Source organism: Delphinapterus leucas, chromosome 6 (genome assembly GCF_059928025.1).
Source record: "Delphinapterus leucas isolate spDelLeu-1000000601 "Yukka" chromosome 6, BTC_Dleu_Yukka2, whole genome shotgun sequence".
In the NCBI taxonomy this organism is placed as follows: Eukaryota; Metazoa; Chordata; class Mammalia; order Artiodactyla; family Monodontidae; genus Delphinapterus; species Delphinapterus leucas.
Genome location: NC_143134.1, coordinates 63,686,470 through 63,705,481, shown reverse-complemented (window position 1 = coordinate 63,705,481; position 19,012 = coordinate 63,686,470).

The following is a 19,012-nucleotide window of genomic DNA, read 5'->3' as shown; positions in this document are numbered from 1 at the left end:
CACTAACTTTCTATATTTCCAAATATTGTTTTATAAGTATTATTTTTGCAATGGAAAAAAATAGTAAACCTGTCATTATATTTTGCATTTACTGGTAATGAAAAAAAAATTCAGAGGCAACAAATTGTTCTGTTGTGCTCTGCTAGCATCTGCTACTTTTGCAAGAAAATTGCTGCATATTCTAGTCTTGTCTATTAATAAACAATATGTGCCATGAACAGAGAGGTTTAATCTAGACTAGGTGGAAAGGATTCCCAGAATAAAGAGAAAAGGTAATTAATAAGGGAGGACCATGGTGGAGGAAAGGAAGTCATGCGTGTTCAAAGGCCCCATGCAAGGAGGAAGCATGGCTCTATTTAGGATCAATTCTCTGAGCCAGAACCACTGAGAATGAACATAAGTATATGCACTTGCAGGAAAAGAAATAAGCTAGATTGTTCAGGGCCTTGAAGCCATGGTAAAGATTTGCTCTTAGAAGCAAAGGAAGCGATTTAATTGTATTAATATACTTTGGTTTTTAAAACACTACTCTGGAAAATACTTTGGAGAAATTCATGGTGGATGTGTTGGGATGGGATGCTTCTTCACTCTTTAGAGGTAAAATCATTTTGTGAGGTTTGAATTAAAGCAGTGAACATGGAAAAGGCTATGTGTATTTAAAATACGTATAGAAGTTATCATTGATAGGACAAGTTCATGGATTACGTAGAAAACAAGAAGGCAGTGTTGAGGGTGAGTCCTAGGTTTCTGACTAAGAAAACAGAATGATAAGGCTATGATCTGACTTGGGAGTATGTTTAAAGTATCATGGGTTTGTATTTAGACATATCTGAGACCCCTGAGACAGAGTTTCAAATTTAGTTCCAGGGAGCAAACAATGAGATGGTGATTAGTATATAGATTTATGCCTGAGATGCACTTGGAATCATAACCTTTAGAAAGGTAGAAAGCAGGATTAGATACAAAGGACAATTGGCCCGTGGCAGTGCAATCTAATGAAGGCCTCAGAACACACGATAGGGAACTTGAAGCTGGGATAAATCTTCAGAGTTTCCCTGTGATAAGGGACAGTAAAAGGCCTTTATATCATTTCCACAGTCTTCCATGGCACTCTGTCATTTTACCTCAGTTAGAGTTGGCCATTTTTTCCTCTGTTTCTACAGGCCATCTTGTGTAGCATGTTTGTGCCACCTCCCAAGATTCTTGCCATCGCATTAAATCTTGAATCCTAGGGAGTGCTCCCACATTAATAAATCCTTCCTTAACAACCTTCTGTCCTGTTCTCATTTGATCTCACATCCTCAGACCCTAGTCCCATGGGTACTCACTGGGCCCTTCCTGGTACATGTTGTTTAGGTACTATAACTCTTTTTGTATATAGTCCTCTTTCTTCTCTTTTGGGTTTAGTATGCCCTTGGATGGTTTATGACACCCACATGGTCTTAGTTATTGGAAGTCACTGCATCATATTCAAGCAAGGGTTGGGTGTACTGCTAGTCTTTAAGAGGGAAGAGTGGACATCTTCCTCTGGATCAGAAGGTTCAGGGGAATTTGGGAATTCAGGATTTTCAGATGCATCAACCTAGATATTCTCATCCCATATGTCAGGGTCACAGTTTTTCCGTTCTAGGGCCCTAATTATGGCATAGCAACCTTGCATTAGTTACAACTTTAACTTTCTTTGAATTTCTTTGTATTTTTGGATATGGTTAAGTCCCAAGCTTTGTTTTCAGCTTTCTTTACCTTCAGGTTGTAAGAGATGATAGCCTCTTTACAAGCTACCAAGGAGGCCTTCTGCCTTCACACTTGGTTTTTAATTGCTGATTAATCACTCTCACGCTTTATCTTTTTCCAAAGCCTCAGATATCAGTCAAACTAAGTAACAAACACCAAATTCTTCTCCCTCTTAAGTATTATTGCTTTGATATTTTACAGACACTTGCTACATCAAGCAACTAGTGGCTTCTCCTCCAACAGAACATCATCCTAGTTCATCAGTAGGGAATGTTTTAGAAATTGCTCCCATTTCGTGCCAGAGACTAAGCTTGCCCAAGCCAGTAACTGTATCTTCACTGCCAGCTGGGTAAGGTGGGATGTAGCTTCAGCATCTGATCTTAGTATCTGTTTTGTTGGGCCACACCTGGTACCAATTGCCACAGATCGTGCTTCACTGGAAGCAAGCTCTGAGATGTAGGACCATCCCTGGAAGATAAACGAAAGAAGCAGAATTGGGCAGAGAGAAAAGTTGCCTTGGGATGTAGTCTCAGCAGAAAATCTCAGCCAACTCCTCTGACGCTGGATAGACTTTCACAGTTATCCCCATATAGGGTGAGAGTGCTGGGCCTTTACGCCCTCATTCAACAAGTGATTTCACGTGAGCTGCCCTGGGTGGAGGGAATGGTCTTAGGAGTGATGACTCATTTCAGCTGAATCAATTCTTGAAAGGACTGACAGCTGAGGGTTGTTTGCCGCTAGGCTTCCTGGGAGCTAGGTAAATAAGTCTCTCCTTCCTGACGAGGTATCTGGCGTGCCGTTTCCAACAGCTAAGCCGAGTGGGACACGACAACTGGCTATTTGTATTTGGAATATCAGGAGGAGGACCTGTCCTGGAGGTCAGTGTAAATGAATTATCTGTGTACATATGATCAGTAAAGCTATGACCAGGTTACAACTATTTCGGGAAGGAGTATACTCTGAGAAAGAAAGGGTCTCACACTAGGACTCAGGGAATCCCAACATATCAAGGAGGACATTTTGCAAAGGAGAGCAAGAGGGAGATTCAAGAGGGAAGTTTAAAATTATTCTACTTGAATTCAGATTTTTCTTTTGAATATTAGATCTCCATTTCCTTGATACTATTTTTGTTCTTGAATTATGTGGGCGGGAACTTTAATGTGGGGTTCATGGAACTTTAGGAACAGAAAAATAAAAGAAAGAAGTGCTGTATTTACCTCAGAGGGGAGTAAGGTTTCATTTGAAAGAACGTAAGTTTAAAAGGTAGAATGATCCCATAAATAGAGGATTAGTGTAGTGCCTTTCAGTGACTTGGGTCTAGAATGAGTCCAGAAGATCTTAATCTGAACAGGTAAGAAAAGCAACAACAACAAAAAAAGAGGATTAATATTAATATGAAATGGTTTATATTGTTGCTTGAAATAAACATTCTTAAAATTATGTATGACTACAACCCTGACAAACTCATTTTGAATCTTTTCCCAGTATATTTAGAACAGATGGATTCAGGTCTTAGGGAATTCAGAAAGAACTAGAATCACTGCTACTTCTTCAAACTTCAGTGAAAATACGAACGAATTACATTTTAAAGAAAATGAATGTATTCTTATTTCAAAACCTAATGTAGCTAGTTTTAGAATTATGGGAGGGATATGTTTACCAAATGGGTGGGATAGTGTTTTTTTTGTTTTGTTTTGTTTGTTTTTTTTGCGGTACGCGGGCCTCTCACTGTTGTGGCCTCTCCCGTTGCGGAGCACAGGCTCCGGACGCGCAGGCTCAGCGGCCATGGTTCACGGGCCGAGCCGCTCCACGGCATGTGGGATCTTCCCGGACCGGGGCACAAATCTCGGACCGGGGCACGAACCCCACCCCCGTGCCCCGTGCCTCGGTAGGCGGACTCTCAACCACTGCGCCACCAGAGAAGCGCACAAACTGTTGTTTTTTTTTTCGGTACGCGGGCCTCTCACTGTAGTGGCCTCTCCCGTTGCGGAGCTCAGGCTCCGGACGCGCAGGCTCAGCGGCCATGGCTCACGGGCCCAGCCGCTCCGCGGCCTGTGGGATCTTCCCGGACCGGGGCACTAACCCTACCCCCGTGCCCCGTGCCTCGGCAGGCGGACTCTCAACCACTGCGCCACCAGAGAAGCGCACAAACTGTTGTTTTTGTTTCGGTACGCGGGCCTCTCACTGTTGTGGCCTCTCCCGTTGCGGAGCACAGGCTCCGGACGCGCAGGCTCAGCGGCCATGGCTCACGGGGCCAGCCGTTCCGCGGCATGTGGGATCTTCCCAGATCGGAGCACGAACCCGTGTCCCCTGCATCGGCAGGCAGACTCTCAACCACTGCGCCACCAGAGAAGCCCCGGGATAAAGTTTTGATGGTAAATGTAGAGGATTTTTTGCGTTATTTGCTGTCTATGTCATATCTTACATATAGTATCTTAGATAAAGAATTTTTGAACTTCAATACATATCTTTTATATGTAAATATGACTTTTAACTTTTTATTTAGAGATAATTGTAGTTTAACATGCAGGGTTTTTTTTTTTTTTTTTTTTTTTGCGGTACGCGGGTCTCTCACTGTTGTGGCCTCTCCCGTTGTGGAGCACAGGCCCCGGACGCACAGGCACAACGGCCATGGCTCACGGGCCCAGCCGCTCCGCGGCATGTGGGATCCTCCCGGACCGGGGCACGAACCCATGTCCCCTGCATCGGCAGGCGGACTCTCAACCACTGCATCACCAGGGAAGCCCTAACATGCAGTTTTATAAAATAATAGAGCTGCTATACTTTTTACCCAATTTTTCTCAATTGTAATCTATTACATAGCTATAGTACAATAGCACAATTAGGAAATTGACATCAGTACAACCCACTCACCTTATTCAGATTTCACCAGTATCACTTGCATTTGTGTGTGTGTCTGTGCGTGCGTGCATGTGCTTGTGCATGCGTGCATACATTTCGTTCTATGCAATTTTATAATGTGTTTTTTTAACATGAAACTGTATTTATACAAGTATGTACAAATGGAATTTGTATCTTGACCTTTGAAGTTCAGTTGAACATATTTCTTTTTGAAAAAAAAACCTGTAAATTTGATGTAATCCTGTGATTATAAAAAGTAATTTATAGAGGACATGTCTAGGAAAAAGGGAAAATATCAATTTATGATATGTAGAGATATTGTTCCAGGATGACTCTCTTCAACTTTTTATGAGACATCTATGCAAAATAATTAATGCCTATATTTTAGTATCATTTTAACTTTTATTATTTTACTAATTGCTAGTAGGGAAAGATGCCCTGATATTTTAGCTTTCCAAGTCTTATATCACTGTTTAGATGAGGAGAATGTGTAAATCCATTCTAGATAGTTTAAATAGGAATCATATTTTGTTTTCTCAGGACACAGTTCTCACTACAAATTCTGAAGGACAGAAATAAACTACCTACTTATGTGTGTATATGTATACGTGTAAGTGTATATGTATACGTGTAAGTATATACAACACATACGTATATACATTCATATGCACGTGTACATACATGCACACAATCGTTAATTAACAATTGTTAATAAATAACTTTATTTGTTAATTAATAAAACGATAAATTGTTCTATTTCAAATGAAAGTCACTGTATATATGTGAGTACAGTGCATAATTTTCTGCTGAGAGTCCAAAATATATATGTGAGGACATAGATCTCCTCAAGAATTAATGATCTAATGTGAAAATAATAGGACACATGCTGAGGCTCGTTACTTAGATTCTAGTTAACTACCTTCAAGTTACCAAAATATTTCATATGTATTTCACAATACATTCTCCTTTCTTTTTTCATATATGACCAGTACTTTTCTTGTACTTAATTCCTTGGACAAAGAAGTTTCTTAGACCAAAGTGAGTCTTGTATATTTTAAATCAACAAAAATATGGAACTTCAATTATTGAGAGCTTAGTCTGTATTTAGAGACTTAAATCAAAACATTTCACCATCTTACAGTTTTCTAAACCATAAGTAAAAACCAAATATACTTTTGTGCATATCTTGCCTACCATCTAAAATTATAAGGCAAGAAGTAGAGAACAATAATATTGTTTCTAGTGAGTGTTTTCAGGACTTAAAAATTAAATGAACTATAGAGTGACCATAAATTAATAATACTAGTCTAAATTCTTCTGAATTCGTAAGTAAAGTTAAAATTTTTAAAAAATAAAATGCTTAACTGCATTTGATCTAAAATTCTCTTTATTTGATACATTTGGAAAATATTTATAGTATTTTGTGTTCAGTATGTCTAATAGTGTTGCATAATTTTGACATGGTAAACAGTTTCTTGTATCTTTGAGATGAGAAGGAAAAGGAAAACATTCAGGAGGTTATTATTTTACCTTTCTTTTCAAACTGGTGTAGATAAACATTATTGTCAGCAGAAATCCAAAAACATTTCATGTATTGAGAATTTTCATATAGTATCTGGATATCACCATAAGGAGATTGTGCATAACTTTAAATTATTTCCCATCTTATATAACTTTGCACGTTGCTTAAAATATCCAATAGTATATTTTTAATGTAGTCCATAAAATTGTTTAATAAATACATGAATGGTTAGATTGATAAACATTTGTATCAGTCTAATGGCTACCATTCATATTTACGCAATCTCTTTTCCCATATATTTGAGCTCTGTTATATGTCAGTGAAGAAAAACCTTATGCAGAACTACAGCTTTATAACAACTAAATATATTGAATGTGTTTTTCTGCATTATTGATATTATACTTGTTTATACACTGTTAGTAATTATGTGTTGCTTACAGAGGAGATTATATAGGATATAAATACAGATTTCATTCAAAATTCATGGGGAAAAGCCATATGATTCAAAAGGAAAAGCAATCTAGACATTACTGAGTTATGAAGATGCTTTACAAATAAGATTCTAAAAAAACCCACAAAAATATAATATAAATCAGAAGAACAATCTTATTTACTATTACTTAAATTATTTTTCATAATGCTGATAAAATGTTTGCTGAGTTTTAATTAACTTACTGGAGTAAAAATGTTCTCAAAAAAAAAACATGTAACAAGACTGAGTCTCTTGTCCTACTGATTTTTGCAGAGGAGTGAATACTTTTGCTACTGCTGGGCTGAAGCTAAAAGTAGATCTGAAAATGGTGTAAAATTCCACTGTTCATTTGAATGAAGTCTGAGTTTTAATTTTAATAACTACAAGTTGAGAAAAAGGAATACTATTAAATAAATCATGATGTTATTAGTTTTTTGTTTAATTTATATGTTCTCATACTCTTGCTGATTAACTGAGGAGTAATAGCTGTCAGGAAAAAAGTATAAAACTGTGCAAAGGGCTTCCCTGGTGGCGCAGTGGTTGAGAGTCTGCCTGCCGACGCAGGGGACGCGGGTTCGTGCTCCGGACTGGGAGGATCCCACATGCCGCGGAGTGGCTGGGCCCGTGGGCCATGGCTGCTGGGCCTGCACGTCCGGAACCTGTGCTCCGCGGCGGGAGAGGCCACAGCAGTGAGAGGCTCGCGTACCGCAAAACAAACAAACAAAAAAAAAAAACTGAGCACAAACTAAATGTGTTTAACTGTTTGAATTCTGGTGAATTCGTATTAGCATGTTTTATTTTGACAGATATAGAAATGCTTCCATAAACAGTATAGCATTGCTTATAATTTAATTCTTATGAGAACTGCATGAATATGTAATACTGGAAACTATATTTTTCCTTTTCACTATTAATTGTACCAGCCAGTTCTCTTTCACTGTTGGTTTCTTTTTTCTTTTTTTTGGAGGTGGGAGGTTGAAGGGGGAAGATTCCCAATACTCAAGCAACTTACTTAAAATTATTTAAATTTAATAGAGTCTTAAATGGAAATATATTTCCTAGATGAAGCAAGCAAGGATGAAAACAGCCTGAGACTTTGGGCTTCTTGAGGGCTGAAAACATAAATATCTTACATAGTTACATGGTAACTTATATCAGTCATGGTACATGAGATACAGTCGATGTTTAATAAATATTTATATAATTGAATTTTAAGAGTTCAGGAAACAGAAGTGTGAAATTAACATTTGTGTATAGCATAATCTGACCTGAACAAAAACATTGTCACCAAAAGATAATGAATCTACAATCTTGGTAGTATATTTTCTGCCTAACTCAAAAATTCTTTAGTGCTCTGACTGATACAACCATCAGTAACAGCAAATTGCCCTTTGTAATCTATAAAGATAAGATCTATCATAATCAGTATACTTATACGACTTTAAAGAAATGAAAGAATTGCTGAAAATTTAAAGACAGTATTGAAAGAAATGTTAAAAAATTTCCTAGTAACATGCCTAGCCTCTCAGTGCAACAATGAGTTGTCCTAAAATGGTGATAGCAAAGAAATGAACACGCAAGTCAACAAAAGCGCTTCAGAGATGCTTCAAGAAAATAAGATGTTGTTGTTAAACATATTCTGTAAACTCAGAAAGAAATTTTATTTTAAACTGTGAGAGATAAGATGGAGAATCTAAATGTTAATGCTAGAAAATTAGATGACATCTCAGTAATAACAAGGTTATTTGGGGGCAAGACTAGAAAGACAAAATCTTGGACCAAGAAAGAAAATGTGGCAATATTTTATGATTATTATTAATCTGATAATGTGCTAGCTGTTTCGACATACATTACCTCATCCCCATACCTAATAATGTCAGAACAGTATTGACACGCTAATTCTGGATGGAAAAGTAATATTTGAGAGTTAATACTTGCTGAAGATCACGTGGCTAGTGAGTGGTAGAGCCATGATTTTCATTCAGGTTTTTCCTTTAGACTCCAAATTTATAACCTTGTATCATGAAGATGACTTAAACTTCAGATAGGCCAAAGAAGAGAGGTAGAGAAAATGTGAATATATTCCAGGAATGTAAGTTTCATGAGTTACACACATACTTATCATTTCTGGTGCTCTGCATTCCTTGTGTAGATTGAGCTTTTTAATCTGGTGTTATAGTACTTATTTCCTTTAAAATTTCTTGTTTTTTAGAACTTCTGAAGTTCTGCTGGTGATAAATTCTAGCTTGTGTATGTCTGAAAACATCTTTATTTCACCTTTTTCTTTTTTGGTGGTTTTTTCTAGCTGCAGATTGCAGTCAGCTGTGGGGTTCTAGATAGGCATCTTATACTCAGAGGTGCAGAGGTCTGGGATGGCTGCCTCTGTGGGTCCTGGTTTCCAGCAAGAGAGATGGGGAGGGAGAAGGGAGGGACTCAGGTGGCTGGCAAAAGTAAACACAAATACCTGTTGGGTGAAAAATGGTGAAATCTGCAGGGAGTCTGGGATGCCAGTGTTGGCTGTTGGTGCCTTCAGTGCCAGCAGCTGCTGGAGTTGTCTGCAGAGTAGATGTCTGAGAACTGTGGTCATTCCCGCTGCTTGGCTGATACTGGTAGCCCCCACTTTTCTTCCTTACTCCTAGCCGTCTCTGTATGTCTCAGTTTTGCTGGTCTGTGGGTAGAGTAAAAGTCAATGAAGTTGAGGGGAGCTTTTCCTAGCTAGTCTCCTTTTGGCTCTGAGTAATGCTGAGTGATGGGATGATGCAGGCAAAAAAAAGGTATTCTTCACTTTTTTAGGTGGTTATTCTCAAGTTGTTTTGTTCCACAGTGTTGCTGAAGTTTTGCTAAGCAGATTCCAGAGCTCTCAAAGAACTGTTTTATGTTCATGGTTGGCTGTCAATTGTTGATCTCTGTGTGGGGATGGAGGCTGGGGTCTACTACTCCACTGTCTTAGTAATGTCAATCTTTGTTTCCTTTATAAGCACCTTCCTTCCCACCTTCCTACCCACCTTCCTCCCATCCCCAATCCTTCAAAAATCTTGACAACCACTAATCTGTTCTCAAGCTCTATAATTTTGTCACTTCAAGAATTTCACAAATGAAATCATAAATATGTAATATTTTGAGTCTTTTTCATTCAGCATAATTCCTCTGAAAGTCATCTAAGTTGCTGAGTACATCAATAGTTTGTTCCTTTCTATTGCTGAGTAATACAGATTACTACAATTTGTTTAACCACTTGCTTATTGAATGATATATATGGTGTTTGTGGCTATTGTGAGTAAAGCTTCTATGAACATGTGTGCACAGGTTTTTGTGTGAACATGAGTTTTCATTTCTCTGAGGTATATGGCCAAGACTGAATTGCTGGGCTGTATGTTAATTGTGTGCTTGGTTTTTATGAGAAACTGCCTAACTGTCTTCCAGAGTGTCTGTGACATTTTTACCTTTCCACCAGCAATGTTAGATTGATTCAGTTTTTTCATATACTTGCCAGCATTTGGTATTGTCACTATTTTTTTATTTTAGCCATTCTGATAGGTGTAAACTGATGCCTCATTGTGCTTTTATTTTTCATATATCTAATGGCTGATTATATTGAACTTTTTTTCATGTGTTTATTTGCCATGTGTATACACTTGCAGGAAATATTGGTAAATGACCTTTGCTTATTTTCTCAATTATTTTATTATTCATTTTCTATTTGTTTCCTGTGTTTCTCATTCTTTTGTTTCTCTTTCTTATGAATTACACAAGCATGTTTTAGGATTCATGATGACTGATTTGTGGTATTTTTAAATTATATTGCTCTGTAGAGTTTTCCTAGTGGGGATATACATACACACACACACACACACACACACTTATGACAGTCTACTGCTATAAGTTTACCACTTCCAGTGAAGTGTAAAAATCTTATTTTGGTCCCTTTATATTTGTCACCTTTTAAAGATCATTGCTTTGAGTATCAGTTATTATTTTAATTTTAATTTGTATTATGTGTTTAGATACTTGATGGAAATATAGTCTATTACATTTACTCACATTTATGCTCTTTCTATTGTTCATTCTTTCTGATCCTTTGAGAGTTCATCTTTTATCATTTTGTTTCTGTTTGAAGAACTTCTTTAGCCATTCTTCAACAGTAGGCTTTTTAGCTTCCTTCATCTGAGAATGACTATTAATTTTTTTAGAGATTGAATATCCACACAACAGTCACACCATATTTTAAAATAGTACTCTACCTGCAACCTGCAGTAATGAGTCCAGGAAGCCAAACCACAACCTCTGTAGCAAACAGCCCCAGTCAGGACTTGATCAATAACTGACAGCTTATTTTTTTGTCCCTGTTTCCAATGTAGGACCAAGTGGTGAAAGCCAAATATGTTCCTCTAACTAATCCCTTAGGATACCCTGTTACTAGTTAGCTTGCCTCCAGTTTCTCCATGTCAACAGCTTCCAGTCAGGGCATACCTGAAGGCTTCCCTTTTTATCATTATGAAGTTTTTCATTTCCTCTGCTTGTCTTGGAGTCTCTGCAGAAGGTAACTGATGATGTCTGACTCGTTTGTTGCAGCAAGCTCTGAACAAACAGCTTTGCTCATTCTCATTTGGATGGTCTTCATTTATTTAAACACCTCCATTCCTGAAGAATATTCCTGAAAGACACAGTTGGCAGTTCTCTTTTTTTTTTATTTCAGTAATTGAAAAATATTGTGCTACTTACTCCATGATTTCAGATAAGAATTTTTTTTTTGTAATTTGAACTAGGGATTCTCCTATAGGTAATGTCTTATTTTTCTGGCTGCTTTCAAGATTATTTTTAGTTTTCAGAAGTTTAATTTTGCTGTACCTCAGTATGGATTTATTTGGATTTATGCTATTTGTGGTATTTCTCAGTTTCTGGAATCTGTAGATTTATATATTTCACTAACTGTGAGAAGTTCAGCCATTATTTCAGCAGCTCTGTATTTCCCTTCCGAGATGCTGGTGGTATGAGTGTTGATTTTTACTGTCCTATAAGTTCTAGAGGATGTATTCTTTTTAATTCTACATTCTCTCTGATGTTTCATTTGGGTATATTCTATGTATCTGTCCTAACTATATCATGTCATCTCTGTACTACTGTTGAACAGACCCAGTGAGGGTTGTTTTTTTTTTTTTCAGTTATAGTGCATTTCAGTTTTATAATTTCCTTTTTATTTTTGTTACTTCTGTGTCTTTGCTGAGATTTAAAATTTTTCTTTATTTGTTTCAAGAAATTGGCAATTTCTTGTTGAAATTTTGTTATCGTTGCTGCTTTAAAGCCCTTGTTGGATAATTCCACCATCTGATTATTCTTAATGTTGATATCAGTTCTCTTCTCTCATTCCAGTTGTGATTTTTATGTCTCTTGGAATGACAGGTATTTAAAACATTTTATCCTGTGTATTTTACCAGTTATGTTAGGAGACTCTGGATCTTATTTAAGTCTTCTGTTTCAACAGTCAAGTCAACCTGTTTAGGTTTAGCATACAGGTCCTGGCATATTTTTATAAGGTATTTTCTGGTTTTAGTTTTGTATTTGTTTGCTTTCATTTAAATTGAAGTATAGTTGATTTACAGTGTTATATTAGTTTAACATACACAACATAGTGATTCAATATTTTATATATTACACTCCATTTAAAGTTACTATAAAATATTGGTTATATTCCTTGTGCTGTACATTATATCCTTGAATCTTAGTTATTTTATTCCTAGATTACCTTTCTCAATCTTGCTCCTCCCTCGACCCCTCTCCCCTCTGGTAACTACTAGTTCACTATATATATCTGTGAGTCTGATTCTGCTTTGTTCTTGTCGTTTTTTCTTTTTTTAGAGTTCACATCTAAGTGAAAACATATAGTATTTGACTTGCTCTGTTTGACTTTCTTCGTTAAGCATAATACCCTCCAGGTCCATCTATGTTGTTTGAAATGGCAAAATTTTGTGTGTGTGTGGTTTTTTATTTTTGTTTTTTTTTTACTTTTATGGATGAGTAATAGTCCACTTTGTGTGTGTGTGTGTCCACATTTCTTAAAGGTGCTGTCTTTTCCCCATTGTGTATTCTTACCTCCTTTGTCATATATTAATTGTCCATATAAATGTGAGTTCATTTTTTTGGGCTCTCTTTTCTGTTGCATTGATCTATGTGTCTGTTTTGTGTCAGTACCATACTGTTTTGATTACTGTAGCTTTGTATTATATTTTGAAATCAGGGAGCATTATACCTCCAGCTTTGTTTTTTTTCTGAGGATTGTTTTGGAAATTTGACATCTTTCATATTCCACATAAATTTTAGAATTATTAGTTCTAGTTCTGTGAAGAATACCATTGTTATTTTGATAAGGATTGCATTGAATCTGTAGATTGCCATAGGTAGTATTGTCATTTTAACTATAAATTCTTCCAATCCATGAACACATTATATCTGTCCATCTGTTTGTGTCTTTTTCAATTTCTTGCATCAGTGTCTTACAGTTTCCTAAGTACAGGTCTTTTACCTCCTTAGATTTATTCCTAGATACTTTATTCTTTTTGATGTAATTGTAAATGGGATTGTTTTCTCAATTTCTCTTTCTGTTAGTTTGTTGTTAGTGTGTAGAAATGCAACAGATTTCTGTGAATTAATTTTTCCATCTTGCAACTTTACTGAATTCATCTATGCGGTCTAGTCATTTTTTTTTGGTGGCAATTTTAGGATTTTCCACATATAGTATCATGTCATCTATAAATGCTGACAGTTTTACTTCTTCCTTTCAAATTTGGATTCCTTTTATTTCTTCTGCTTGCTGTGGCTAGGACTTCAATACTATGTTGAATATAGGTGGTGAAAGAGGCATTCTTGACTTGTTCCTGATCTTAGAGGAAATGCTGTCAGCTTTTCACTGTTGAGTATGACGTTAGCTGTGGGTCTGTCATATATGGCCTTTATTACATTAAAGTATGTCCTTCTATATGTTTTGATAGTTTTTATCATAAATGGATGTTGAATTTTATCAGTCTTTTTTTTTGCATCTATTGAGACAAACATATGCTATTTATTTTTCAATTTGTTGATGTAGCATATCACACTGAATTTGCAGATATTGAAAAATCCTTGCATCCTTGGGATAAATCCCACTTGATTATGGTGTATGATCTTTTTAATGTATTGTTGAATTTGGTTTGCTAATATTTCATTGACGGCTTTTGCATCTATGTTCATCCGTGATATTGGCCTGTAATTTTTTCTTGTGGTGACTTTGGCTTTGGTATCAGGGTGATGCTGGCCTTGTACAATGAGTTCAGAAGATTTCCTTCCTTTGCAATATTTTGGAATAGTTTGAGAAGGATACAAGTTAATTCTTATCTAAATGTTTGGTAGAATTAACGTGTGAAACCATCTGTTCCTGAACATTTTCTTTGGGAGATTTTTTATTACCAATTCAATTTCATTATTGGTAATTGCTATTCATATTTTCTATTTTGCCTTAGTTCAGTCTTGGGAGATTGTACATTCTGTTAATTTGTCTCTTTCTTCTAACTTATCCACTTTATTGGCATATTATTTTTCATAGTAATCACTTATGATCCTGTGTATTTCTATGGTGTCACTTGTAACTTCTCCTTTTATTGATTTTGTCTCTTTGTCTTGATTTTGGCTAAAGGTTTATCAATTTTGTTTGTCTTTTCAAAGAATCAACTCTTAGATTGATTTTTTTCTATGACTTTTAAAGTCTCTATTTCATTTATTTCTGCTCTGATCTTTATGATTTCTTTTACAAACTTTGCATGTTATTGTTGCTGTTCTTTTTCTAGTTCCTTTAGGTGTAAGGTTAAGTTCTTTATTTGAGGGGTTGTTTTTTCTTCTTGAGGTAGACATATCACTATAAGCTTCCCTCTTATAACTGCTTTTGCTGTGTCCCATAGATTTTTGGATCAGTTTGTTTTCATTTTATTTGTCTCCAGGCTTTATAAATTTCTTCTTAGATTACTTCATGTTAAGTAGCATATTACTTAGCCTCTACATGTTTGTGTTTTTGCAGTTTTTTTTTTATTGTAGTTGATTTCTAGTCTCATTGTTTTGTGGTCAGAAAAGATGTTTGATGTGATTTCAGTTTTTTAAAATATACTGAGATTTGTTTTGTGGCCCAGCATGTGATCTATCCTGGAGAATATTTGATGTGCACTTGAAAAGGATATGCATTCTACTGTCTTTTGATGGAATGTCCTATATATATTTATTAGTTCTATTTGGTCTAATGTGTCATGTAAGGCCAGTGTTCCCTTATTGATTTTTTTCTGGATGACCTATCCACTGATGTAAGTGGGGTGCTAAATTCTCCTAATGTTGGGTTACTGCCAATTTTCCCCTTAATGTCTGTTAGTTGTTTTATGTATTTAGTTGCTCCTATATTGGGTGCATATATATTTAGAATGGCTATATATTCTTCTTGGATTGATTCCTTCATCATTATGTAATGTGCTTCATTGTATCTTGTTACAGTCTTTGTTTTAAAGTCTTTTTTGTCCAATACAAGTATTGCTACCCTGACTTTATTTTCATTTCCTTTTTTCATCCTCTCACTATCATCAGTCTCTGTGTATCTTTAGATCTGAAGTTAGTTTCTTGTAGGAAATATATATGTGGGTCTTGTTTTTGTATCCATTCAGCCACTCTGTGTCTTTTAATTGGAGCACTTTGTCCATTTACTTTTAAAGTAATTATTGCTAGGTATGTACTTATTACCATTTTGTTAATTGTTTTGGGGTTGCTTTTGTTCCTTTGTTTTCTTTTGGTCTTTTCCCTTATCTGATGACTATCTTTGGTGTTATGTTCAGATTCCTTTCTCTCTTTTGTGTGTAACTATTATGAATTTTGGTTTGTGGTTACCATGAGGTTTATATATAGCAATACATATATATATATGATTATTTTAGAATGTTGACCTCTTACGTTCAAACACTTTTTATCAACCCTGCCATTTTTACCCCCCCCATGTTACTGTTTTTACATTGTATTTTACATCTTTTTGTTGTGTGTATCCCGTAACTACTGATTTTGGATATAGATGATTTTACATTTTTGTCTTAACCTTTCTTCTAGCTTCACCAGTTTGCTATACCTGACCACAGTTCAGCTGGGAACTTGGAAACCAGTAAATTATATTTAAAAGCCACACAGTACTTACTCCCACCTCCCTGGACAGCATATATAACTCATAATGGTGGTGCTCCTATCTCAGATCACACTCCTACATATGCTACCAAATAAATTCTACTTTAAACTTAAAATCTGCAGTAGAGTTTCCATCAAAATTTTATCATCCAATAAAATCTTTAAATGTTAACATTAAAACCTATATGATCGTATCCAGCAATTGCAATGGAGGAAAAAACCCACAAGAATACTGCTCTGGGAAATTAATTCTTCGGCTTGTTGCCTAAGCCTTTGTTTTCTAATGAAATACCCCTATTTAAACAACACTATTCTTCTATAACATATTCATCTTTAAATTATGTCTTTATTGAGAGCTTTCAGTACCACGTTTTTGAGCTGTTGTCATGCTTCATTTAAAATCATGCTCTCAGTAGCCTTAGGGAAGCACCATTTCCCACCATTCTAATTGTTATCCATAGTTATAGTTATCTAATTGTCATAGTTGTGTATAGTTAGTTTGCCTTTCTCTGGTGACATATGCTGTGGAACATCTTGTCATATGCTTGTTTGCCATCTGTATGTCTTTGGTGAGGTATCTGTTCAGGTGTTTGGCTCATCCTTTAATTGGGGTGTTTGTTTTCTAATCACTGAGCTTTAAATGTTATTTTGGTATACTTTGAATAACAGATGTTTATGAGGTATGTATTTTTCTAATATTTTCCTCAAGTCTGTGGCTTGTCTTTTGATTCTTTGGACAGTGTTTTATGCAGAGTAGAAATTTTTATTTTAATGAATCCCAACTTTCACTTCTTTCATGGAATGGACTCAATTCATTTTCGTTAACACTTGCGAAAGGTATAAACTCTGTGTCTAGAATCATTCTTTACTTTGTGGTTGTCCAGTTTTTCTAGCACCATTTGTTGAAAAGACTATACTTGCTCCATTTTATTGCTTTTGTTTCTTTGTCACAGATTACTTGACTACCATTATGTTGTATGCCTTAAACTTACACAGTGTTATATGTCAATTATATCTCAATAAAACTGGAAGAATAAAAAACCTTAAAAAATGAGTAGACAGTACTTAGGTGGATCTATTTCTGCTCTTTATTCCACTTCATTCATTTCTTTGTTCTTTCAACAATAGCAAACTCTCTTGATCACTGCAGTTTTATAGTAAGTTTTGAAATTGAGCAGTATCAGTCCTCCAATTGTATTCTCCTGTTTCAGTATTGTGTTGATTATTAAGACTTTTTAACCTCTCCATATAAATGTTAGACTCAGTTTGTTGCTTTCCATGAAGTAACTTGCTGGGAATATGGTTGGATTGAATCCATTGATAAAGCTGGGAGGAACTGACATCTTGATAATAACGAGTCTTCCTATCCATGAACATGGAATATGTCTCTATTTATTTAGCTCTTATTTATTTCAACAGATTTTGTAGTTCTTCTCATATAGATCTTGTACATATTGATTTATGCCTAAGTACTTTTTTTGTAGGGGGTGCCAATTTAAATGACATTGCATTTTAAATTTCAAATTCCAGTTGATCATTGATAGTATGAAGAAAAGTGAATGAATTATATGTATTAAGTTTGTATCCTTCAAACGTGCTATAATCATATATTAGTCCCAGTAGTTTCTTTGTTGATTCTTACAGATATTCTACATAAGTGAACATGTTATCTGTCAACAAAAAGCGTTTTATTTCTTCCTTCACAATATCTGTATCTTTCATTTCTTATTATTGCATTATCTAAGACTCCAGTATGATGATGAAAAGAAGTTTCCTTGCCTTGTTCCCAAAGTTAGTAGGAAATTTTGAGCTTATCACTATTAACTATGATGTTAGCTGATGAATTTTTGTAAATATTCTAAATATCCAATTTTAGAAAGTTCTCCTCTGTTCCTAGTTTACTGAGAATTTATATTATGCACGAGTGTTGGATTTTGTCAAATGCTTTTTCTGTATCTACAGATATCATCATATGCTTTTCCTTCTTTAGCCTATTGCTTCATTTATTTTTCTCTATTGATTTTTTATTTTCAATTTCATTGATTTTTGCTCTAATCTTATAATTTATTTCTTGTTCTACTTTGGATTTAATTTGCTCTTATTTTTCTAGTTCTAAGATGAAGCTTAGATGATCGATTTTTAGATTGTTCCTCTTATCTCATATACACATTCAATGTTGTAAATATCCCTCTAGGCACTGCTTTCACTGTATTCTACAAATTGTGATAAGTTGTGTTTTCATTTTTATTTAGTTCAAAAACTTTTAATTTCTCTTGATATTTCTTCTTCAACCCGTGTGTTATTTAGAAGTGTGTTGTGTAGTCTTCAAGTATTTTCAGATTTTCAGTGTATCTTTTTGTTATTGATCTAGTTTACTGTCATGGTTGTCTAAGAGCAGACATTGTATGATTTCTTTTAGATGTGTTAAGGTGTGTTTTATGACTCATAATTTCTGTCTTGGCTAATGTTCCATGTGAACTTGAGAAGAATGTGTATTCTACTGTTGGATAAAGTAGTCTGTTGATGTCCATTATATCCAGTTGATTGATGGTGTTATTTAGTTCAACTATGTCCTTACTGATATTCTGCCTGCTGGATGTGTCCATTTCTAAAAGAGTGGTATTAAATGTCCGCTGTAATAGTAGGTTCATCTATTTATCCCCTAAGTTCTATATGTCAAGTTTTTGCCTCACATATTTTGACACACTGTTATTCGGAGCATATAAAAAAATGGGTGCCCCATTTTTTCCCTGATAAATTTTCTTTCTTAGAAGTTAGCTCTAGCTGAGATTAATATAGCTACTCCCACTTTCTTTTGATTAGTGTTAAAACAGTCTATGTTTCTCTTTCCACCTATTTTAATCTCTGTCTTTATAATGTTTTTTTTTCTGTGTGTGGACAGCATGTATTTGTGTCTTGTATTTAGATCCACTCTAACAATCTTTTAACTCATGCATATAGATCATTGATGTTCAAAGTAAATATTGATTTAATTGGATTAATATCTACAATATTTGTTAGTTTCTTTATTTGTTGTCTTTGATCTTTGTTCCTATATTTGTTTTCCAATTTTCTTCTGCTTTTCTTGTTATAATTGAGCATTTAGTATGATTCCATTATCTCTCATTTCATTTTTTCATTTCTTAGCATATATGTTTATATATATGTATACATATATATGCATATATATGTATATACGTTTATATATATGTATACATATATATGTATACATATGTATACATATA